Genomic DNA, 27,230 nt, shown 5'->3' with positions numbered 1-27,230 from the left:
TACACAATTCACACACTACTGATCCTTTGTGATCAGTCGACATTGTATGTCATCATTATATCCTGGCATGTCCAAAGGTCGGTTTTGTGTGCGCTCTCCAGTCCAGCTGGTGCATATTGGAATTTTGACGCATTGTTACAACTGCCTTATGTACACAGGAAACACTGTCCTCCTACCAACAAACTCAGATATATGTGAGAGGTGCAACTGTATAGACAGACAGGAGGCTGAGCTCTCCCAAGCCATGACTGGCACAGTCTATCAGGTGGTGAAGGTAACCACATACACCACAAATCCAGTCGCACATGGACCTATGACAACAGCAAACCATATACATTGACAAACAAAGACATACTCGAAGCATCTAAATATACTCTGCCTAAGCAGCAGAGACATCCAAAGCAGACACACAAACAACTGCTAACCCACAACCATACACACATATCACATAGTTCACAAAGTCATTGTGCCACACAGTCACTGCCCTTAGGCCTACACAACACACCTCATACACTTGTATTAGGTGACTGTAATTGTCGGTCACACTGACATCCTACTCACCAGGCTGAACAAGGTGAAGGTCACTTTGTGCTGTGTGTTGGGTGCCAGGATCTGCCACATGACACATGCACTCTTGTCCGTCCACTGCAAGTAGACATATAGCTCCATCATTGACCATGCTGGTGTGTAAACCCTCAGACGTTCCTCCCTGGACTACATGACAAGAGACATAGAGGAGCTCTCTGATCATGTAGCCCAGGCCAGTATGACCCTGACCTTGTGTAGCATCTTACCCTCACCAAGTACTATGTCACAGTATACAGACAAACTGATCACTTTTAACAGTTGCCTAACATATTGTTGTCATTCAAAGGGGATCCAGTGTCTGTCAGCCTGGGATTACATGCTCAACATCCACGTACATTCGCTATGGATGCCATGCACCTGTCACCCCTAGGCTTTCACAGACTAGCTTAGGCTCTTGACACACCCATAGTGGCTGTTTGAAGTGAGGCTCAGAAGACAAAACCACAGCCATAGACATTACAGGGTAAAGGAAACGGAGAGTGATGCTGCTCAACAACTGATGTCTAACCCTCAGAATGCATGCACTCAGGACTCACATCAGTATGGAGTCTGTCGATATATGTGCAGTAACAGACAGCTGGTTCAGGCTCAAAAAAGCACAGCAGCACTACCAGGTTTTACTTCATACCATGGTTTTCGGGCACAAGACTTGGACCGGACAACAATAATAGGGGGTATCCATATACATCATTCATACACACACCTCCGGGTAGGTAGCACTGCACAAAGCATTGGGGAAAGTACATATGCAACTGACAGTGGGTCAAACTGCATTTCAGTTTGTAGACTGTTACAGACCACACTCCCAAACTTGGGAACAACACTCGTTATTCCTGGGAACACTGGGGAATGTGAAGGTCTCACCAAACACCATTATATTGTGTGACTTCAAATACACAAACATTGACTGGGTATACTACTCAAGCACTGATACCCTCACACAACAGTTGCTAGGATTGTTACACTCAAATGCTATGGCAGACCTGGTCACCACAACCACAGGGGGTTAAAACATGTGGGACCTGATCATCACCCACATGGGGACTCTATGTTCCACAACAGAGGTATACCTGTCATTGTTAAGGTCGGAACATACATTCATCTCACTAGACATACATATCCCATACACACACACATCCTATGTGATCTCAGTGATGTACTTCTCATGAGCAAAAGTCACACTTGTACAAACTGAGGTGGTATCCCTCAAAGACCCTGGGACAGTGTTAATTATGGGTCAGGCCACTTAATCCTTTACAAGCCCATTCTATGGACAGCTACTGGAATGCAGGGATCATGCTATCCCAGATAACTACAAGACTCACTCCTCCAAAGGCAGGGGACCTGTCTGGTGGACCACGGCTATTAACGAGCTGTACAAGGACAGGAGGAGGCTACTACATTATAGAGCACAATCACAATCAGGAAGGCATCTCTGATCAGTACTATGGTATAGCTATGATCACTTGTTGATTCATCTAAGGCCCACTTCTAACGGACACTTGCAACAGACACTATGGACAATCACAAGGCCTTATTTAGTTATGTCAGGGACCTGGGTGGGAACTCACAGATATGCTGTGAGTTACTGCATAATTACAAATGATACAGTGAACCCACTGACATTGTGAACATCCTGGACAACAGGTTCAGTGGGAATGTTTCCCCACCATCCCCCCTGCAGTGTACATGTCCATCACAACAGGGTGTAGCCTCACTGACATCACAGATGAACAAGTGTGTGCTGCCCTCTCCATAGCAGACAACACAGCATCAGTGGGACCAGATGGTGTCCCAGACTGCGGCTTACACAAGATTCATGACGAACTTCACACTCAGATTATGTCACTGTTCAATATCAGAGTTACTACAGGATATGTACCCATGGAATGGCGTACAGCTACGGTGTACCCACCCACAGTGCTGGTGCCATAAGGGACCCTGGACATTATCCTATGATCATCATATCATATGCCTAACTATCCTGGTCTGCTAAGCTATGGAGTGCATCATCATGGAACACATACACATAGACATTGTGAACCTACAGACACTGGATCCTACACAATTTGGGTTTGTTGTGGGCAGATCTTGCCTCTTGCACCTGTTTGATGTCTTTAAACAGTTAACAGGTCCATAGATGTACAGAGGGTTGTCCACACAGCCTACCTGGAGCTCACACACCAGTTCAACACAATACCCCACTCGGCCTTTATACATTAGATCACCGGATTCAATATCTACACATATGTCACAAGATGGATTGCTAACTGGATCATGGATAGCACACACATGGTCAGTATTGCAGGTGCCATGTCTGACTATACACCAGTTACACGTGGCATCCCACAGGGCTCAGTCCTGGGACCTCTCTTGTAATGTATATATTTCTGAGACATGCTGGCTAACACAGGAGGAATATGGCTGACCATGTTTGCAGATGACTGCAAACTGTGTGCCATAATCGACTCCACAGCTGGCACAAGCATCCTCAGAAAGGGTCTCACAGAGATGGATGACTGGTGCCAGAACCATGGCCTACAGCTACCTTCCTTTACATGCATAGTCATCACCTTTGGTAGTAACATCGTGCCCACACATTACCACATAGGTGGTGATACATCACGTACAGTGTGTGTGATTTGTGATTTGGGGACATGAATACTTAGTACTCTCGTCTTTGACATTCACGTTACCAATGTTGTTGGACACACCTTCTATTTATCCCACCTTATCCCATAGGGTTTTACATCCAGATCAGGTGGGGTCATTGTGACCCTATACTCATCAGGCACATGCTTGGATACAATGCCCCATTTCGGATGTACCTTACCCAACACCTGCAGCAACTGGAATGTACACAAATGCACATAACCAAGTAATCTAGGGACTCACACAGATGGTATGCACAGTTTGGCTATGATGACCCCAGCTCTCCTCAGTTGCTTACTGCCTACTTGGATGCAGTCTGTGCCTTTTTTTTGAAGTCATGTCCATCACAGCATTGATGGACAGGCTCCACATGAGGATATCAAAGTCCCTTACAGCTACATGCTCCAGGGACAGGTACGTCAGCAATGATGTTAATAGGACATGCTGAAGGGGCAGATTCCCATCATAGAGGCTACACTCACTCGGGAATGTGATCACAGTCCCACATACGCACAGACCCACGCTGACCACCTACAGGTGACATCTTCACAGGTGGATGGGTGATCGTATGTTTAGCCCTGGGATATGTTATGGGTCCCTGCTAGACAGAAGCAGAACGAAATGAACATATGTGAGATATCTTGTGTGACCTACTATTCACAGGCATAGTCTACTGATCTCGCGGGGTTGCAAAATGCAAACACACTGTGGCTAGGCTTCTACATACCCTAGGGCAGATAGCCTAGTGTCAACCTCTGAACCTATGCTAATGTTCGGGATGCACATTGTTCAGTGATGGTACTGATTGCAGGTTTTGTTTCTTCTTTGCTTTACCACTTTCTATGAACAACCTAGGTATCTGCATAACATATTTGATTGTGACAGGATTTCACTATATTATATATGTGTCTGTTGTCATATCACTGTGTGCACATGGCAGATTGGTGAATAGTGCGAGGTTCCTGGGTTGACACATGCAACTGACGGATATGTGTGGCCCACTGCTATACTCAAACTTGCCCTAAGTGTGTGAGCATGCCCAGTTCAGACTTTCAGTGTTTTGTTGCCTGACATTTGTCTCATATATTCAAGTGTATGAGCATGCCCTGTGTGACCTTGCAGTATGTTGCTGTCTGAGGTCCACTACATTTCTTGATGTGTGTGAACATTACCAGTATTAACATTTATACTATATGTGTGTTGAATATCAGGTTCTATTATTACTGCAGGCCTCACCTTTGTGTCTTAACTCAACAGGGATTATGCTATGCCTGCAAGGTTTCTATGAGATACTTAGCATTGACTTATCAATATTTTTTCATACAAGCTGACCATTGACATACTGTCATGGTTTAGTGGTTCTGTACTATGACTATAGTGCACTGTATCCTGGGTTCAAGGACTGTCACTGCTTCATATTTTCATACATGCCAGAACAGACTGCTTCAAGAAAAGTGAAGCAAATATGAACATGTTAACCTGCTTTTGCTGAACTATGCCCACATTTGACCAGACTTGCACAACATTGCTCAATGTTGACCAACATTGCTGAACAGTGCACAATATTGCTCAGCATTGCCTGTAGTTGTGCTACTTAGTGTGTGAAATTTTGTTTACATATACTAAATAGTGGTGAGAGCTGTTTAGCAGTGCTTTATATTGCTTAACACATAGCAATCATGCCTCAGGTGGTGCTGCAGGGCTGCCTATGTTGGATGCACATTTTACACTCCCTATACATGTTTGTTAACAGGTAGTGTCAAGTTAGGCATCCCTTTTACTATATGTGCAAGTCGGAGAGAGGTATAATTTCCAGGATTCCTACTGAGCCAGTGTATATGCTATGCGTTGCCTCTTTGCCAAGGCCAAAGCATACTGGGCATGCCTCCTTCTGCCTACTGGGGCAGGCTCAGGTTGTTCCTCCTCCGAGTCACGCTCTGCCTGTGATGGCCTTGGCAATGGTGGGGGGCTGTTGTGCCCGGCCCTATGCTGCTCCTGCTGCAGCTGTTTTCGCAGGATCATATTGTGTAGCATAGCACATACCATGACTATTTGGGTACATGTAGTTGGTGAGTACTGCAATGCTCCACCAGATGTGTCCAGGCACCGGAACCATGACTTGAGCAGCCCAAACACATGCTCGATTACATTTCGTGTTTGTGCGTGTGCCTCATTATGGCGTTCCTGTTCAGGTGTGTGTGCATTTCTGATGGGTGTCATCAGCCACGGCTCAAGTGCATATCCAGCATCCCCCACTAGGTGACCATGAGGGATGTCCCCATTGGCAAATGTCTGGTACAGTTGTGTCAGATGCCAGATATGGGAGTCATGGTAGCTTCCAAGGCAGCCAGCACACACATTCATTATTATGCCCTGGGCATCACACACGACCTGGCAGTTGATGGAGGGGTAACACTTGCGGTTATAGTAGACCCTACCCTGCTCACCGGCTGGTGCTTTGATGCAAATGTGCGTGCAGTCTATTGCACCCACTACCTCAGGGTATTCCGCTATTTGCTGGAAGAGATGCATATTGCTGGCCAATACCTCACGGGAATTGGGGAAATATACATGATCACCGACATGTGCTGACATGGCATTCAAGAACTGGTGCAGTACCCTGGATGCTGATGCCTGTGAAATCCCCATCATATCGCCAGTTGGTCTCTGGAAGGTACATGTTGCTAATATTCTTAGGCCAACACATACCTTGGTTTCCACTGGGATGGGTTCCCCTCTGTTGGTTCTGTGTGTGAGGCATGGTCTGCACAACTCAACAATTTGCTGCATGAGGTCTCAGTCCACTCTATAGCGCTCCACTATCTCCAGCTCATGTAGCCCCTGGTAGGTTACCATAGGCTTGTACACTCTTCTCTGTCTCCTCACTGTGGATCGCTCAGCACCATTCACATTGTCACCACCCTCAGCATGTTGCATATGTCGCCTTATAACAGCAATGGCAGCCCCTAACATTTCTTTGTCTCAGTAAAGCTTTTTCAGTTTTCACTTCTATTAGCTTACTGCAGTGTTGCAGTGTCTCTGAGAAAAACATACTGGAAAGTTGTTTACTGAGTTTTAAGTGCTGGGCTGGGCTAGTGTACTGCCTGTGTAATTGCCTGATTCTGATTGTTTTCATCTGCTAGCTCTGCTAGTACTCCCTGGTTAACTTCCTATTATTTGTTGTGCTTCCTTTTCCCTTTCTGTTTCCTCAGGGGGCAGCGCTGTGCAAACAAGCGCAAACACGCGCACACAAGCTCACACGCGCGCACACATGCTTACATGGGCTGAAACTTGCTTATTCCTGCTAACACATGTGCACACATGCGCAAACGCACTTACATGGGTTTCAACATCCTTACACTTGCTTACTCCGGCTTAAACGCACGCACACAGGTGCACACGCGTGCACACATGCTTACTCGGTTTTACAGGCGCGCACATGCACGCATACGCAGTGCAGGCATTTCTACAAGAAGCTCTGGTGTTGTTCACAGCATACACCTTCAATTTCTTGCCTTTAGCTAGGGAACCTGTTGACACACCTCTTCCAGTGATTAGTATCTGACAGCAGACACATGGCATTCTACTCCAATGAACTTCACTTCTCTCAGACATACCCCCCCTTATGATGTCACCTATCTTCTACTCTGTTACACCCCTTATCCTACTCCTACACTACACTGACTGTGCTCTTTTGCTATGTAAACTTGTGATTCACTATCCTTACCCTCATTTGCATAGGAGTGCCTACTAATGCTTGGTTACAAGTCTTAGACTGAGCTTCCCCCCTTAGCAACCTCTACTCGGTAGCCATGTTGTCTTTGGACTGCCATTCCCTTGCATTGTATATTAGGGATTACTGTAAAATCCACATTTCTGCATTTTAATTAATGGTTTTCTGGTTTTTACAGCGCACCTCGTTTGCATGGTGCTGCGCTATGCTTAAACATCGGCGATCGGGAAATAAAAATATTTTAATTTATTTTATTTTTACATCAGTGGACATTGCCAATGGCCATATTTTTGGACATTGGCATGCTTCCTCGACTGGATGCATCATTTGTTTCAAGCTGTCACGGCTCCGTTTTGCTATTTGCAGAAACGTACCCAGTTGTCATTGGAGTACATTTCTGCAAATAACACTACTCTTACTCGGACAGGTTAGGCTTTCCTGAATTGCAATTTTACCTCATTTGCAAGCCTTTCAGCAGCAAATGAGGTAGTTTGCATATCCTAGCCCTGTACGTGTAAGAGGAGTTTTAGGAGCTCTCTTACACACCCCTGCTGGCTGTTCCTGGATCGCTCGGAAGACATGTTGGCTGCATGGAGTCTTACTCTACTCTTAGACTCCGTGCAAGCCTTCATGAATCCGGCCCTATATATAAAAATAATCAGTTCAGAAACATTTGTGTAACACTGTACTTAAATGAACCAGCTCTCTCTCTCTCTCTCTATATATATATATATATATATATATATATGTGTGTGTGTGTGTGTCATATATATGTCACACCTAAGTACTTTTTAAAAAAATAGAGGGACCCCAGGATTCAGTAATACCTAGACTAAGTGTACACTGTTCTGAGTGAACAGGCAATACAGACATAACTCACACCTTCTTCCTCCTAATTTTATTTTTCCCACTGGTATTCTTGCAGCTTTAAATATTGACAGGGATTCATCAAGGTTACCACAAAGTGTAGACTATGTGTGCACTTAGTGTAATCTTTTCTGAGTGAATAGAAAGCACAAAAAATGTGATAAGAATGTTCCTGAATACATATCGTGTACACTTACTGTACACTTAGTGTAGGTTTTATTGAATCTGTCCTATATATTAAAGTAACATCAATGTGAACTCTAAGAGACAGAAACACATAAGTGAAAGCAACTCTTCTCAGAGGGTATTCCAAATTTAATTAGTTTGCAATCTTATGTATGATTTCAACTTTTGAATACTTTTACATGATAACAAAACATCCCAGTGCATGTATTCAGCTTTTCACAATGGGTGCAGTTTCCACATCTGTCCAGAGAGACTTTTACTTTGCCAGTTTCACTTTTAGACTTGAGGTATAAATGATCTTTAGGAAAATGTCACACTGAATTAAAACTGTTCCATCACTGAGGTCTAAGGATGGTGTGACAGTGTTGTTGTGTTACAAACATTCATAAATATCATAATTTCAAGGCTATTGTGTTATAGGTGTTCCAGGGCACATGCTGTAGAGCCCATGGGCTCATCACTGTTGAATCTAGGTCAGACCCGGCCAATGGAGTCATTCTTCCCACTCTAGAATATAGTTTATTCTAGGAAATGAAATGATGTATTTAGCTTCCATGAATGATATACAAGAACTGTCAGTTCATTACAAGTCCTCCCTTGTAGACAAAATCAGTCTTCCACCCTGACTATGCCAGTGTTGTTCCCAGTCCTATCAGTATCCATACTATGAGATATCTGTGCACTTATTTACAAAGTATAAAAGCTAGTTTAATGTAAGACTCTGCATACCATCTTAAAACTAAAAACACTGACTACAGCAAGCCAGCTTGGGCAGCAGAGAACTAAAGCCCAGACTATAGCCTAGGTAACCCAAGTTTAATTAGCACCTTAGGCGTGATGGAACTGCCAGGGAGGATGGGTGTGCCCATCCTGGGGGGGGTCTGAGTTGTTTGTGGGTTATAATCTTCTTTCCAAGGAAGGAGGCAGGTTTGTGACCTAAAGGCAGGAGTGTGGTGCACCAATTTGCCTATGGAAGGTAGCCTTCTTTGAGATAATGCACCAGAGTATGCCCTTACATAGGGGAAGGCATTGTGGCCCCTGCAATGATGTGGGACATATCCCCTGGCCACCTGGCCACTGCAGTGAAGTGGATCATATCTCTCCCTCAGGCTAAGTTAATAAGTAAAAGTACCCTCATTGCAGGCATGAGAAACCCTCTTGTTTGCCTGAATGATGTCATGCCAGTGGCTGTCACCCTAGTGGACTAAATGGATCTACACCACTAGGGGGTGAAAAAAGTTGAATTTGGCAAGGCTCAATGGTCAGCAGGCATAATGGCAAAAAGCATGTTTAAAAACACAGATGACAGCTCTAAGATCAGACAACAAAAAATGGAAATCTCCTGTCTGTCTCTTCATTACTCTTCCACTGCTTTCATTTTAGGTCTCTTCTTGGTGATAACTTAAGTAAACCTCCAGTCTCTCATCAAAGACGGCATCAGTAGTTTTCTTACTGCAGTTGAATAAAACAATCATGTAATAATTTAAATTTTGATATCAGATCTAGCTGTTCCCTCAAAAATCACATTCTAAGGGTGTGATTTGTTCATGTTCACAAGTACCTTGTGACTTTTAATTGGTTAAGTGCTGTGATATGATTGTATTACTTTCATTCCTTATTTTTTGAGTCTTTCTTAATAAAAGAAGCTTTGCAAATTTTTTTTTTGTTAAACCACGGCCCAAATAAGTTTAGTGTACCTCTCAAAGATGTGAACTATAGACTTTAATGGACATATCTTTGCTCACGTGAGATGATGCATGCATTAAAGTCTATGGAAGCTCTGCACAGTTTTCCTAAGTTAAAGTCATTGAGTTTAAAGTTTACTGCTTAGCTTCAGTGACAAAACTGTGGGGAAAGCAGTATTTTTAAAAAATGGTCATCAAAAAAGGAGCAGCAGAAAATGTTCACTGATGGAGAGAAATACTGTTTGGCACTTTGTGCACCACATACTGTGATGGCGAGCTACACTTCTTTTTATGAACACATCACTTTAAAGGTATTCAAACAGAAATGACTACTTAGTTCTGTACTGACTGATTTATAATTGTATATTGCCAAGTAACTATCGTCTATCTCTATATTCACTGTATTACTGCAGTGTACTATGTAATACTGCTTACGTTTAAACTCTAAATAATGCATCTCTTTTTAATTATTATTTAGACTGCATTTACTTTAACAAAGTCATGTCTGAAAAAAATGCTGCATGTATGCAGTTCATGAAGCTGTATAAAACAGAAACAGTTCCAAACATCTCATTCACACAGAGGAGGAGAGCTGGTTCATAATATTTCAGTTTTAAATTACCAGTACTATAGGGATATTCATGTATCACAGTATATGTGCACCTCTGTTTCCCCACAATGGACATCAGCCACCCATCTTTCTTGCAGCAGATGTATCATAATTAGGGTGGATGCACATACGTTTCTATTGACATTCTGTGATCTTGAGCTGTTGCGGGTTTGGCATTGAATGAAGTATGTATACTAGCAGTTTTTTTAGACAGTATCACCTACAGGCAACATCCACAGTCTACAACCTATAAAATGTTTAAAACTTTCAAGATAATAATTCGACAAATAATGAGGAGGAAACTGTCATTCTCAGCAGTATAGAACTGTTGTGTCTAATTACTATAATTCTCTTACATCAGCTTTATACTTTTTATGTTCCAAGAGATACTGCAAACATTATGGTTACTAGCCGGATATGCTGCCATGCAAACATTTCCTTGTGCATTTTTTTGTCGCTGTTATTTTTTTTTCAAGTTTTAATTAAAGCTTTTTATTTGCTTATTACACATTGTACATATGTATGAGATATATTGTAAGCAAACCATATTTTCCTCTGAGACTACCCACTATGCTAGCAAAATGCTAAGTGGATCTCCGCAGTTAGTGTTGATTAAGCGGTAGGCCCTCTCCAATAGACATGCTTTGATAAGACAGCACTCTCAGAAAGGGAGGAGGTTGATCATAGGATCATAGGAAGTGACTAGGCTATTGGCCCTGAGGTCCTTACAAGCCTAGCCAAGAATTTAGCCCATGTTTCAACAAGTCAGCATCCTATGCTACTGTCTAGCAGGGACAGGTGGAATTCAGGGGTGTATTTTCTGTTCCCCATCCAGTTATCCAGGTTGCACTTAAAAAGGTTTAATGAGGTACTCTGCTTTACTTGGAAAGGAAGTCTATTCCTCAAAAGGGGGAATCTCTGGGACACAAATCTCTCTCTCCAACAAGCCCTATTGATGTCACAGACCAGGTCGAGGTCTCGCATGTGGGTTACTCGAGTGGAGCTTGACTTGTGGATATGCAGCAGTCCCATCAGGGCAGGGTCTGAGATTGCTTTGTATGCCAGACAGAGGTCACCTCTGAGGAGTCTGTAGGAGACTGAGTAGAGGGATAGGGCTTTTAGCCTATCTGTGTAGGGTTGATATTTGAGGCCTTGGATTCTCCAGGTGAGGAACCTCTGTGTTGAAGCCTGGTTCTGTTATTGCTATTGCTGTAACTGTCAATATTTTGAATACAATGGGAGAGAGTTTAGCCTGGGTCTGCTGCTGCCTTAATGAGTAGCATGTATAGGTAGCTATGGTGGTCTGCTCCTGCTGCTGATGTAAATGCTAACATGAGTAGATATGGTGAGATGGGAGGGAGAAGCGTGGTTCTGCTGTTGCCAAAGCTGCTAACATGGGTAGCTATGGTAAATGAAGGATGTGGCCTGGTTCTTCTGCAGCAGAAACTGTTAATATAAGTTGAGGAGGGGAAGGGTGTAACCTTGTTCTGTTTCTGCAAAAAGTGTTAACATGAATTGATTTGGTGGGGGGTCTAGGAAGGTACTATTCTGATGAAACTGTTAATATGGGTGGGGTGAGGGTGTAACCTTGTTTTGCTGCAGCAGAAACTTAATTTGGGTGGATAAGGTTATTGGTGGGCATAGGTTAGTTACAGTTCCATAGTAAATAATATAGACAGAGAAGGTGGGAGAGTATGTGTGTTCTGCTGCAGCTGCTAATGCTATAGTTACTAACATGAGTAGATAGGATGAGGGTTAAAGTGTAGCCTTGTTCTCCTTCTGCAGAAAGTGTTAACCTGAGCTGATGATTTGAAGGGGGTGTAGCAAGGTTCTGCTGTTGCTAAAACTGTTAACATGGCTAGGTAAGCTGGGGATGATGCAACCTTCTACTGATGCTGTTGTAACAGTTAACACGGTCGGATAGGGTGATGGAAGAAGCATAACTTGGTACTGCCATTACAGTAGATATTAAACTGAGTAGGTAAGCTGGTAGGATGGTAGAAGCTGGTTCCTCCTGCTGTTGTTAAATGTTAACATGGATACATAAGCTGTGGGGAGGTTGCAGCCTTGTTCTGCTGCTGCTGTTAAATGTTAACATGAGTAGATGAGTAGATGAGTGTGGGGTAATTTATAACCTGGTTCTGCTCCTGCTGCTGGTGCCTTTAAAATGGGTAGGTAAGCTGGATGTAGGGTATAGCCTATTTCTGCTGCTGTTAAATATTTAAACAAGTAGGTAGGCTAAATGGAGAGTGTAGCTTGGTTCTGTTACTGACATAACTGCTAACGCAGCTACCCATCTTGTCTGATATTACTGTGCATGTCCACAAATTCATATCAGGGAAGTGAGGGCAGACACTGAACAATAAATTACAGCATACAATCCGCCTTTCATTCTAGAGATAGTACTAGTACTTTTAGGGCTTCCTTCCATGTTGGTCCTTACTACTGTAATAGAAGATGGCAGGTAGGTCTCAGATGCAATGACTAATACCTGAAGGAAGCAGCTAGGTGGACTGGAAGTCCAGATCTGTTATGAAAACATGACAGTAGGTGATCCCCAGAGCTTGTCATTAATTTACTAATGTCTTGCATTTAAAGCTGAGTGATCTCCATATTCTTACAGTAGATTTAATCCTGAGCAAATAGATAATATTATCAAGATGCACCTTAGCTGCTGAAATCTGAACTCACAAGGTGAGTTGGGCAGCTGTGCTGTCATAGAAAATGGCAGTTTCACATCATACAACCTGTTACTGCACTGCTGTATGAAAGCTGCACAGGTAAAAAAGTAGCTCTAGTTTTGCGGAAGCTTGTAACAGAAGTTATAGGCTGCCATCTGCCATGTTGATGACAAGGTGCAGGAACATTCATATGTCTGCACCAGCTGTTCCACATCTGTTTTTAAGCAAAAATCCAACATGTTTCCTTCTATTAGGAAGTTTTGCTAACCATGAATTAGCTACAAAATTTAGAGGGTGAATCTGCTTGCATCTTATTTGGTGATACCCTTATAGCCTGCCTCTACTGGGGTACTTACATGTATGAATCCAGCAAGTTTGTCTTGTATGGATTAATCTGATCTATGTGGTCTTCATAGGTATTTTTTTTTTCGTTTGTTAATCAGGGTAGAGCACTGATCCATATGGACCTTTTTCATTCTCTGCCTGGTTAAGTGAGTCAAACAGCAGACAAATAAAGACTGTGGGAATCAAACCCTGGACCAGGGGAAGCAGCTCATTAACAGCTCACAGCCTCAATGTCCATACTAACTCAAGACATTTTAACCTTTAGGTTTTAATCTTCCTGTACAATATACTTTTATGGCTTGCGGAAAACCATGCAGCTGTGGCCTTTCTTGAATACAGGTATCTAAAAAGGCACATCATATATGTGGAAGAAATAGTCACATCTGTTCTTTTGTATATAGACCTTGTTTTGCAGGGTAGCGCTGTGCTATTACAGGTCATTAACATTTGAATGTGTCTCACCAAATGCTGGGTAACTCCTGTCAAGGTCCTGTTTTATCCAAGGGATGACCGAAACACATATGGTCAGATTTCAGTGGTGCTCATGAGCACAAGGCAGTGAAGTAATGACTTGTTTTGCATTGCTCCTGTGGCAGCAAAATACTGGGGTTTGAATCCCAGGTTTCTAGTTTTTCTCCCCAGTCCTTCAAGACTACATACATTCTGTTTAGAATGCTTAATAAAATATATATATTTTTAATGTGCAAGTCAAGCATTTTACATCTGGGTTTTGAAATCTTTGTTATAAAATAAAGAATCCGTCTGACTGATGGAAAAAAAAGCTACATGACTTGTGTCATGTATTGCCTGGCTCATTTTGTTACTCATTTTGGTCACGTAGCTATGCTTTACAAGAGCACTTAATTTTTACAACATGGCCTTTCATCCCAACAGGAACCTGGTGTTTACTACAAGCAGCCTTTCATCAGTCAAATAAGGGACAGTTAGTCTTGCAATGAGGGGAAAATTAGCAAAATGAAGTGCGCAACATGCATTTGTCAAGAAAGAAACAAGTGAAAATAAGTGCTTTGATGTCACTCAGCTCAGCTGGTAATAAAGCTGCACATAGTTTTCTACAAGTCAGTTTCAGGATCTGAAATCTCTCTCATGGAGAAAGTGGCAAGCTTTGGGAGGCAAATGCAATAAGGCAATCTGTGTGAATCAAAATAAAAATATGCATTGAGTGATACTGAAGTAAATTAAAGGAAACAACACTTAACAGAAAGCACCCCACATACACACACACACACACACACACACACACACACACACACACACACACGCACGTGAGCGCGCACGTGTGCACACACACACACACACAAAACCAGTATGTTTTCTTGAAGGCAAATTGTAATATGTGTTAGATTTAAATTTGCTAATTGCTTTATGTGGTTGCTTTTTTATGTTTTTTAGGTCACCGCTGCAGAAGAGCCATCTCAGTTGCTTGCATACTGCTAAAAAAAATGAAATGAAACCATTTTCCATGGTGCTTGACTTATATATAGTACGTTTCTGAGTACCTGTGACAGCATTGTTTCCATTTGTTAAGGCTGTTTAGTCGTGCTGTGGCCAGCTCTGTTCTTTCCTCTGTTGTCCAGTACTAATTAGCATCACTGACCAGTTGTTGAGACAGCAAGAGCAGATACTTGTGAGATACTGCAGCCAGCCTTTGAGAGTGGAAATTGAGACAAATGAATTAAGCTTTGGGTAGAATCACTAATTGGAATGTTGAGGTGTGACTGCGCTTCACTGCAAATGTTATTTCCTTTTGAGAAAAGCCACTGTCATTTCCAGAAACTGGAATAGATATTGCAGTACACTTCTTTATTAATTGCGTTCTTCTGGAAGATATATTTCTGCATCCTAGTGAACAGACTCCCTTTTATCATTATTCTTATATATACAAATTAGGATCAGTTAAACATGTGTTTTTTTTAAGCATAACCAGGAAGTGTTAGTCTTGTTAAGTGCTTCGCTCAGTAGCGCAAAGTATGTAAATGGATCAGCACAATAAAACTGTTTTGCAATTCAGCAATCCAACCAATTGAACTGTAGCGTGAGCTGTGCCACACCAGCTATCATTCATAGCTTTAAAATAAGCATTTTTTAATGATCGTCAAATACTTTTTTGTAACCATGTTGTCCAAAACTGGTAATTCTGAAGAACTTCTAAAAGACTCTTTTTAAGTTCTTGAATTAAAAGTAGTCATGCAATAATGAAAGTGAACAGACATAAAAAAAAAAAAAAAACAGATTTACACTGCCACCTTTATAACAGGACTGGAGATATTTTGTTTCCAGTTACTTATATTAATATTTTATTCTTAATTAATTTTAAATCTGCAGACTTATAAAATTATTTTTTAACAAAATGTGTATTTGTGATGCTGTCCTGCAAGCAGTTTAGTATCGCCAAGGTTTGTATATGTCTTAATATAGTAATCATTCATGGCAGAGGTTTTCAATAGACATTTTCATTACTTTCCTCCTAAGAGATATGTGTGTAATCACTGGCTACCACTTAGAATATTATGTACAGGTCGTCAGTGACAGTATCTAATGGATCAGTTCAGAAGGTAAGTACAACGCATCATCCTTAATTTACAACTCTGTTGTGTTAATGGCCTCTGACTACTAATTTTCTCTAGTCTACCTTAGCCCTTTTGAACAGCCATGGCATGACATTACACCATATCTACAGGGGTCGGTTTCACATTTTCCATTTCTCTTTCATGGTGGTGCAACTGCTTCTTATTTGCCTTCTAAGTTTCTGCCCACATTAGTTTTCTTCATTTGTTTCTTTATATATATATATATATATATATATATATATATATATATATATATATATATATATACATATCTATGGTTTACTATTACAATGCCAATGTAGCATTGTACGCCTATGAACTATTTGAACTACAGATGTTCAAATAGTTCATATGTGTGCAAGCTACATAATCAAACGTTACATATGCGAATGTACTGTACATTCGCAAATATGAACGTTTGATTATGTACAGGGATCGCGCTACAGTGCGGTAAGGGAAATACATCCTTTTCTTCACTGTAGTGCAATCTCAGAGTTGGAATATATAGTTAGGGGGTGTGGTGGGGGCTTGACCCCTGCATAAACGAGATTTTAGATGCACTAGTTAGGGAGTTAGGGCAAGGGTGGGATTGCTGTTAAGTGCTGTAAAATGTCATGTTCGACATTTTCGGCATTAACAGCTGATATTTGTCATTAGGGCCATTAGGTAATGTGTACTTTCAGCGAAATAGTTCGCTGTTAAGTACAATTTTTTTTTTTTTACTTAGATATTTTAATAGTAAACCTATATATATATATATATATATATATATATATATATATATATATATGTGTGTGTATATATATATATATATATATATATATATAGATAGATGCACACACACACACACACACACACACACACACACACACACACACACACGTATACATATACATACATACATATATGTGTGTGTTTGTGTGTGTGTGTGTGTGTGTGTGTGTGTGTTTGTCAGTAGTAGTTTTCAAGACTCTTCAGGACTCTTTGTACCTACTATTCTATAAATGGCCAGAGGGCATTATCATGTTTAAGTTGCAACATGCAGTTACATTGTGCCAACCTCCTTATTTCACCTGCTGTTAGTGCATGAATCTCCCTCCTTCATCTTTTGCTCTATTGCACTACCATGCCTACTTCACCAACTATTCCACTGTGCTAACCTACCTCATTTACCAGCTGTTCCACAGTGCTATCCTCCTTCATGAACTTTTCCAGTATACTAACCTACCTCCTACACTTGCTGTTCTACTGCCTTATCCTACCTCCTTCACCTGCACTTCCACTGCTCTAACTTCCCTCCTTCACCTGCAGTTGCAATGTGCTAATCTACCTCCTACACTTGCTCTTCCACTATACTAGTCTACCTTATTCACTTGCTGTTACATTGCTCTATCCTACCTGCTACACTTGTTGTTTCACTGTACTAATGTACCCCCTTCACCTGCAGTCCACTGCGCTAACCTACCTCTTTAACCTGCAGTTCTAGTGCTTTAACCTACTTCCTTCACCTTCAGTTCTTGTGTGCTAACCTGCCTCCTACACTTGCTTTTCCACTGTACTAACCTACCTCCTTCCCCTCCATTTCCACTATACTAACTTAGCTCCTTCACCTGCAGTTCTGCTGCACTAACCTACCTCCTATACTTGCTGAGCCACTGCACTAACCGGTTTCCTTCATCTGCGGTTTCCCTATAATAACCTGTTTCCTTCATCTGCGGTTTCCCTATAATAACCTGTTTCCTTCATCTGCGGTTTCCCTATAATAACCTGTTTCCTTCATCTGCGGTTTCCCTATAATAACCTGTTTCCTTCATCTGCGGTTTCCCTATAATAACCTGCCTCCTTCATCTGCGGTTTCCCTATAATAACCTACCTCCTTCAGTTGCTTTTCCAGTGTGTTAGCTTCCTTCCTCCCTTCCCGTGCTGTCTCAGTAAAAAAACATATCTTCATCTGCTGTTCAGTGTGCAAACCCTTCCTTCAGTTATGGTTTCAGTGTGCTAACCTACCTATTCTACATGTTGTTCCAGCTAACCTCTTTCAATTTGTTGTTACCATGCACTAACCTCCCTCCTTTATATGCAGTACTACTTTTTAAGCTGTCCAATCTGCTCCTTAGCTCTGTGCCTCTTTTCCTCCCACCAATCCAATGTCTTGACTTCAGTCTCATGTTTACAGTATTACATCACTTCAGAGTAGCACTCAGATACTTCGCTTATGATGTGCATTACATCTGCCAGCAACAAAACTAGCATTTTTTTTCAAAGTTGTAAGTGCAAGGGGGTGGTAACAGGGCCTCTTAAGATGAGATGCAACATGAAGGAGTTCTGTTCTTCATATGCAATGTTAAAAACCCATGTACATGTTCTCAGAAAATCAAGTGGGTGTTAACGAAACCACCCATGTCACTTGTTAAATGATGAGTGGAAGCATTTTCTTGATATGTGGAACAAATTAAGAGCATTCAGTGTAAATACCACCCATGCTTGGAATAGATTTCAATGAGTATCATGGACACACATATATATGTATGGGATCCAGACACATGCTCGACTAGCATATGTCCAAATCACAAAACATCGAATACACATTCACGAAAGCACTTAACATCGACAAGCACTTCCATGTATGTGTGCCTGTTTCGTAGATCAGACTACAGTGCAGGTAAGGGAAAATTCCCTTTTCCTCACTGTAGTGCGATCTTGGAGTGAGAATAATAAAGTAGAGGGGGTGTGGGGGATGCACCCCTGCAGAAATGTAGATTTTCTTTTTGAACTACACATACATGGAAGCGCTTTTTGATGTTAAGCGCTTTCATGTATGTGTGTTCGATGTTTTGTGATTCGGACATATGCTAGTCGAGCATGTGTCCAAGACCCATATGTATATATGTATATATATATATATATATATATATATATATATATATATATATATATATATTGGAATGGGAGTGTTAAATTTGGTTGAGTATTTGGTTAGCTGAAAGGGTAGCACAGTGACACAGCAGATATCATTGCCTAACAACAAGAGGTTCCCAGGCTCGATTCTCAGCTGGGGTGCCTTCTGTATGGAATCTGCATGTCCTCCCTATGTTTGCGTGGGTTTCCTCTTGGTGCTCTGGTTTCCTCCCATATTCCATAGATATGCAGTCACTGGATTGGACACTCTAAATTGCCCATAGATATGAGTGCATGTGTGAGTGTGGTATGGATGAACTACCACAGCAGAGCTGGTCACCTGGTGGTGTAAACCTTGGCTCAAGATGATTATCACTGTTGAAGTGACACCCTGACCCCATGTGCATGAGAAAAGGGGTGATGGATGGATTTGGTTTGTTGAAAATATGACTGGGTGTTACAGTACACTGGGTCATTGTTATATCAACACTTTTATTTGTATATATTAGTTTAGGTAATATATATAAACATGGGTCTGGTATTTTAGTTGACATTGTAGACCCCCAAAATTTAAGTAGTCAATAATTATTACATTTCATTCTTCTCACCTACCCCAACTTATAAAAATCATTTTAGGGGCTTCTGCAGCCATCAGATATGGTTCATGGGTTTTCCATTCTTCTTCCAATCATAACTGTTTACACACGTAATAAGGCAACAGGGTGGAGGCATGTAGTGGAGTGTATATGGAGGATGCCCCTCACTTCTACATAGGTGTTCCCTTCACTCAACCCTGCCCTTCCTCCTCACAGCACCAGTAGTGGTCCCTGTGGTGTCCACCAGGGAGACCACACCACCCTGTGTGTCACTGATTCTACACAGACTCTATCTTCCCCCTGGCAGAGGCAAACAGGGCATATCCTTTCACTCCCCCCTTCCCTACCTGGCTTATTCAGTGAATGGACTTCCAATGAAACCCCATGGTTGCCTAGGTCACTGCAAGGGTTCCATCCCTCTTTACTGTGGAGCCAGGCTTCAGTTGGGTTTAAAAGGTTTGAAAGGGCACCTTTCGCTGCGGGCATTGCAGGCAGTGTAAGTATGTTATTAACCAGGAAAATGTTTTCCTGGAAAGTAGGAATAGAAAGATTACTGCCCAGAGATTTTATAACTGCAATTCCACAGGGATAGTTTACCTGGCTGTCTGCCGGACTTGCCAAGCATTTTATGTTGGCAAGACCGAAAGGCAGTTAAGGAGACGCATTTACAAACATTATTACGAAATTCAAAAACAATGTAGCACTAATGCTCTTTACAGACACACTACTGTGTGTGACAATGCTGTTTTTATGTTTTTTGTGTTGGAAACCGTCCCTAAATGCATTAGGGGAGGGCATTGGGAAGCTAGATTGTCCCATAGGGAGACATGTTGGCAGATTTTACTAGCTTCCAACAGACCTCCAGGTCTTAATGACCGCATCTCCATCATGCCTTATTTAAAGCTCAAGGCAGAACATTTGTAACTAGCCTGCTATTTGTACAGACAGGTTTTTTTACAACGCATTCAATAAAAATTGACGGAATGAACAAAATGTAATTTATTGTAAAATTATATGTTTATTCATTGCACAGTTATTTAGTAAAAGTGTGGTAACTGTTTTTATTAATGTTTTAAACATGTGAAGGAATTTTATGATGACCAAATTGAAAGTTTCATATATATACATGTATATTTTAAATAAGTTTAAGTTTTGTTTGTTTATTTAAGAATTTATGGTCATATGTTTTTATCAAGCACAACAGTTAGTGGAGTTACAGCTTTAAGAATGTCTTTACAACACACCAACATTCATTTAATCAATCAATCAATTAGTGCATATAAAAGGTGGATGTACTTTTTTGAATTTTATCTGAGGAAGTTGCTTTGGCGACGAAAACGTGAACAAGTTGTGGCGTTAATAAAATCTGTTTTCTTGTGCAGTTTGGTTCCTGACCGTTTTTCATCTTGCATTGAGTGCCTTATTGTGGTGTTGGCGCCATACTCCCTGTGGATTTTCCTTGCCTGTTTGGTTCTTTTGTGGAGTGGTTGTCATTTACGGTTCTTTTCCTGCTTGGTTCCTCCCTATGTTTGCGTGGGTTTCGTCTTGGTGCTCTGGTTTCCTCCCATATTCCATAGATATGCAGTCACTGGATTGGACACTCTAAATTGCCCATAGATATGAGTGCGTGTGTGAGTGTGGTATGGATGAACTACCACAGCAGAGCTGGTCACCTGGTGGTGTAAACCTTGGCTCAAGATGATTATCACTGTTGAAGTGACACCCTGACCCCATGTGCATGAGAAAAGGGGTGATGGATGGATTTGGTTTGTTGAAAATATGACTGGGTGTTACAGTACACTGGGTCATTGTTATATCAACACTTTTATTTGTATATATTAGTTTAGGTAATATATATAAACATGGGTCTGGTATTTTAGTTGACATTGTAGACCCCCAAAATTTAAGTAGTCAATAATTATTACATTTCATTCTTCTCACCTACCCCAACTTATAAAAATAATTTTAGGGGCTATCTGCAGCCATCAGATATGGTTCATGGGTTTTCCATTCTTCTTCCAATCATAACTGTTTACACACGTAATAAGGCAACAGGGTGGAGGCATGTAGTGGAGTGTATATGGAGGATGCCCCTCACTTCTACATAGGTGTTCCCTTCACTCAACCCTGCCCTTCCTCCTCACAGCACCAGTAGTGGTCCCTGTGGTGTCCACCAGGGAGACCACACCACCCTGTGTGTCACTGATTCTACACAGACTCTATCTTCCCCCTGGCAGAGGCAAACAGGGCATATCCTTTCACTCCCCCCTTCCCTACCTGGCTTATTCAGTGAATGGACTTCCAATGAAACCCCATGGTTGCCTAGGTCACTGCAAGGGTTCCATCCCTCTTTACCGTGGAGCCAGGCTTCAGTTGGGTTTAGTTTGAAACTGACGTCCTTATCTATAAATATGTTGGAAGTAGCTTCATATTCTAAGACTGGCTTTGTTAAGAATGTATAAACAGGAATAAGCACAGATTAAGATATAAATGTGACATATTTTAATATGTACCCCAAACCCAGTTTCATATTGGGATGCAATGCGAGATAACACGTCTTTATCTTTTGTAACTCTAAGATTAACTTCAGCTTTTTGAATTGTACATTCTATGGATAGTAAATTTTGGGTATATGACTGTGCACTGATAGTATGGAAGATTATATTTATTATTGTTAAAGGTTATAATGCAGCTCTGTATACCACACAAAGTTTACTTTTTTGTGACAGCACTAGCTTTCATGCCATTGGGTTCTTGGTTTTATATTTATAATCAACTGGGGACTCTGTAATAAATAGAATGAATAGGATGAGTGACGGCAATGGAGAGCTTTATTAAAACTCTTAGAAGTGACACCTCCCATTATTTTTAAAACCTTCTCCCCTCTGTCCTCCAGACTAACTAATGACTCCCCTTCCTTCACGCAGTTAATCCATTTATTCGTCTTCCTGTGGGATGGCTACCAGTTCAATGGGGACTGACCAGCACCTTCCCTCATAGAGGACAGAAACCCATTCCCAGGCAGAGCAAATGTGCTATGACTAATTTTTTCCCTATCTAAGAGGCATACCAATGCTGCCCAGATCAAGGTTGAGTCCAGGCCATTCCCCAATCAGGAAAAGAAACTTACAACCTATTCTTTCTCTGGGAAGGGCACACCATTCGAGAATTGAGTAGTAGGGAACAGTACCATGCAAGGGCTTTTCCAGCTGAAAGGAAAAAAACTTTTAAGGGAAAATTCAATGCCTATTTGTCCAAAGGGTCTTGTTGGTCCAGCATCAGTGACAGCAGCACAGTGTCCTAGAAGTCTCAGGTTTGTGTTTCAAATGAGAGCTAATATTATCCTTTCACTTCCATTGTTGTAGTAGGGAGCATGTTGGTCTGTAGGTCAGGTGGATCTCTCTTAACCTGTGGAGTTACTAATCCCTGCAACAGCTGGTGCTGTATAGCTGCCAACCATACAAAGTGCACATGCCTCCACACATCTACCCTGACTTAGTGTAACATACCTCTGGATAGCATGTACTATACAGGATTGTTCTTCATGGATGTAACACCTAGATCTCCCTGTAAGTGTCACCCAGTTGGCAAGATAGAGCCACCCCCGCCCCCATCAAGGATAAAGAGACAGAAATAACCACTCACCTTCATTCTCCTCTTCCCACCCTTCCACTCCCACCCCTCAGCTCCAGTGCTGCTAACTAAACATGGCATATCGGGGTCACAGTAAAGGATTCAAGGTGGGTTGACACCTCCCATTTTTATTTTAAAATTGCACAAAGATTTTGCATGACCAAGTCATTATAGATCTGACTATAGAGTAAACCTCAGAAGAAATGTAAATTATTTTTTTATCTAAAAAGAATACCAGAAATGGAACTAAAAGAGTAGCAAAAATTGACAGGGTGGAATGGCAAGATTCCAGGCCCATAATTCAGATGGGTTTTGTCACAGTTATGTTTTCTTGTTTTTCTGGTGCTTCTTGCAAAATTCCTCTCAATCAAAATATGTGAGCTGGTAAAACTACTTTATATTATAATGATATAACCAGGCTACTTTATATTATAATGATGTAGCCAGGCTACTTTATATTATAACGTTGTAGCCAGGCACTACAGACTAAGTCAACAACTTCCAAACTGAAAAGCTAGAACGATGACAAATGGGTGATGTGACATTATAGAATTGGTTTAATTTATAAAGATGTATCAAAATGCTTGCTTTTTTTGGGTACCCAAGTGTACCATTATTTCTGCAGTTTACAATTTCTGAATTTTGTTTTATGCTCAGATACATCATAATATAACATCCTGATTTATATTACCCATAGAATCTTGTGCATAGCTTACATGTACTGATTAGAGAAATGCCTGCAGTTTGCAGCTCCTCATTCTGTGGGAGAATGTCCTCCCCCCAAAATGAGGGGTAATATTTTGATGTACACTGCCCCAAATGTTAATTTTCAGTACTTGAGATTACCTTCATTTTATTTCCTGGAGCTGTTTTGGATTCTGATTATTGTTCTCTTTGCTTGGCATTGATCTTCTGTAGTTGTCACACAATGATGTTCTCAGGTGACTACTGCAGTCAGATTACATTAAATACTAGCTGCAACAAGGTAGCATGCAGCTAGCCATAGAGGCATTTATGATGATAGCAGAAATTGGTTGCATGAACATTTAAATTAATATTGCAGGGTCTTTGTAATGTCCAGGTTGTTCTATAATGAAATATCACATCACTAAGTTGAGATACAAAAATACCATAATCAAATCATCTGAACAACTCATATATAGTAACACAAAACAAACCACAGTATCACATAAACTGACTTAAACTTTATGTTTTTGCACAATTTCTCTGTGTGTGTCTGCCTCCATACCCCTGATCATAAACATACTACCTCCTTCTAGTACACACTTAAAATAAAATAATAATAAGAAAAAGTGAAACTCGGCAATTCCTTTTTTCTGAGTTATTTGACCTTGAGGATAGTTTCACAGTATCTATAACAAACAAACATCCCACATAACACTTAAAATGTTGAAACATTACTTGACAACAGGACTAGACCAATACACTCAGTGCACCTAGTGACAAGACTGAAGAAAAGGAGTGGTTAACGAGATATGTCTCTGAAATTATTTGATGTAATTGTGAAAGTACACGGAGCCACCCCTCCACATCAAACTGTGTGCCCCATTGTGGGATTGGATCACATGTAAATATTGCTACATGAGTCATACTTCTCTAGTACAGATTTTCAAGACCCCTCTTCTTATATTGTCATCAAGTTTCTACTGTTTTAAACTGTTGATCATTTATTCATTTATCAAAGTAAATGTATTGTTCTGCTTCAAATGTTCTAAAATTAAGTCACTGCAAAATATGAGCTCATCTGGGTAAGGAGTGTATTTGCTAAATGTGATATATTCCTGGACTTTCACGTATCTGTGTAATTATGAAATATGCACATTTCACTAAGCAGGTTTGTCTTGCTAGAGGTAGTTCATTTATTAACCGAGTCCCTCTTAACACAAAGCAAGACATGGGAAGAAGCAAAGAAACTTTGCTGATAAACATTAACCAGTGCTTTGTTTTTACTTACACATTTCTTTATTGTTTTTTCTTGCAGGAAACCACTTTGCATTCATCTTATCCCAGGGCATCCGAGTCTAGGCCTTTTTTTCCATGTCACTCCTCCTCCTTCTGTGCGTCTCTGACATTGAACTCCTGACGCCCTGACCGTGAACACTGCTAAAATCTCCAGCAGTACTTCTTCATGCTTGCTAACAATTTGGTAATGAAGTATTGATTTCCACCTCCATTCCTATGGACAATATTAGATTTTCATTGATAAACTGCACTGGAGCTCTCTAATCTCTACTGTCCTTTTTTGCTGTCAGTAAAACAAAGTACCAGTGTAGAGAGATAATGACTCGGAGCATTGATGTACTCATTTCATCAATTTGTAACACTTGACAGCAACAAAGTATAATTTTTCATACTTTAATGTTCAAGTGTAATGCACAGGATACAGTCACACTGGAAGCTAACTTTTCAATGTAATGTCCATTTCCTATTTATATCCCCTTTGGGACATTTTGTCTAAAGGAAATGTTTCTATTCAGTGCAGCTATTACAGTTGCACCTGGGTTGGCCAATCCACTCATTGCACCAGGGATTAATCTATCACAGTAAGGAAAAGAAATATTAAGCTGAAAGAGAGTCAAAGCCAGAACAGCTCAAAATACTGTCAATCTTCTGTGAAAGTTGTATGTAGATTTAACTACTTCACTGCCAAAGACCCGCTTGGTATAACTGTCTTGTTTGTACTGATATCAGAGTGGAAGACATGGCTGCTTTAATGAAAAGCTGCTGCTAATGGAGTTAGATGACAGTAGAAGGCTTGTGCATATTAAGGCAACTACATGTGTAGTAGGATATTATATTAATCTTCTATCTCTGACATGCATATATCATCAGGCATTTATAGCATTCTTATTGAATCCAGTCCAAAGAAAGCTTTGTAAAGGACATATTAAAAACTCAAAGAACTTGACTGGCCAGATGTGTTCTTGCAGTAATCAGGTAATAGGTATTTTAAGAAAACACAAACTATTTTTTACATTTATTTTACTCGTGTTTTCATCTTATAGCTAGATTGACATTCAAGACATCACCACTCTATCTTGCAGATAATTCATTTGGCTGGGAATTGTTCCGTCAGTTATGGTGAAATACTGCTGTAAACATTTTTTGCCTTAACTTTTTACTTGAGCACTAGACCTCTTATGTGTATATTACCTGGCTTTAAAAAACAAGATAAACTGAATCTTTCAAAAAATGAGTTAATAAGTAAAAATACTCCAATGGCAGAGAATCTTGTTGAAACAGGCACAAACAAAACATCCAAAAATACAAACTTTAATACAGAATCCCATGGATAGTTTTTAACCTCATTTTTTTTTTTGAACTCTGAAGCTTAATTTCAAATATTCATTGTACATGTAATTAGACATGAAAATGTTTATATAAGCCAAAACCACAATCAGTTCTTCTCTGGTGGTTGCTTTTTACATTTGTGCAAGCCCAGATTACATTATATTTATTTTGTGAGCCCCTTTTGGGAGTCACTGCCCGAGTTCCCTGAAGTTCATATTTTACTAGCATCATTATTCTAGCAAACAGACAGAATACATTAGCTACAACTGTACATTAACAAATGCTCTGCTGTTTTTAAAGGAGTTAGACATCACCTGGTAGGATATTACATGTCAATGTGAAGGTAGTTGAGCTGTGGGCTTTTTACTTCATTCCTCTTTACACATGTACCCAGTCCCTCTTTTAAAATGGAGGTGTGAAATAGCAAATAATGCAGACCAAAATCACAATATGTTTCTGTGAAAAAAATTAACAGATTAAGTTAATCAGATGCATGGTAAGATGTAAATAATTTAAGAGAGAATGGAGCAGATCGCACAGATGTTGCTAGATAAAATTTCCAGATAACAGACTGTAAGCATCAGAAACATCAAGACAAAGAAATTATAAGTCCCAGAGTTTGTCGCCAGCAGAGGAAGTACAGCAAAAATATCCTGAGCATTGCGTGAACACTGCTGTACCAAACATGACTTCCTCAGCAAATGCAGACAAAAAGATCTGTAATATTAACAACATGTAGTTCTTCTTATGGATACAATACCATTATCTGAATGCACTTTGTCTGAGGTCCATGTTAAAAACGGACCGAATTGCAGAGTTGAATGCTTTAGAGGAAACACCCATTCATCCTCTT

General features: G+C 40.7%; 1 protein-coding gene across 1 annotated transcript in view; it reads left to right on the top strand.

Annotated features, from left to right (window-relative positions):
• The window catches only part of TSHZ2 (teashirt zinc finger homeobox 2), a 1,160,839-nt gene extending 1,134,845 nt beyond the window's left edge, over positions 1-25,994 (top strand). The window contains exon 3 of the mRNA XM_044090031.1: positions 25,068-25,994. The gene's annotated coding sequence lies outside the window, so the exon portion shown is untranslated. The remainder of the gene's footprint in view (positions 1-25,067) is intronic.
• Positions 25,995-27,230: the final 1,236 nt, after the last annotated feature.

Source organism: Protopterus annectens, chromosome 12.part0, assembly GCF_019279795.1.
Source record: "Protopterus annectens isolate FY-2018-M chromosome 12.part0, PAN1.0, whole genome shotgun sequence".
Lineage (NCBI taxonomy): Eukaryota > Metazoa > Chordata > Ceratodontiformes > Protopteridae > Protopterus > Protopterus annectens.
This window is presented reverse-complemented; position numbering and strand designations above follow the sequence as displayed.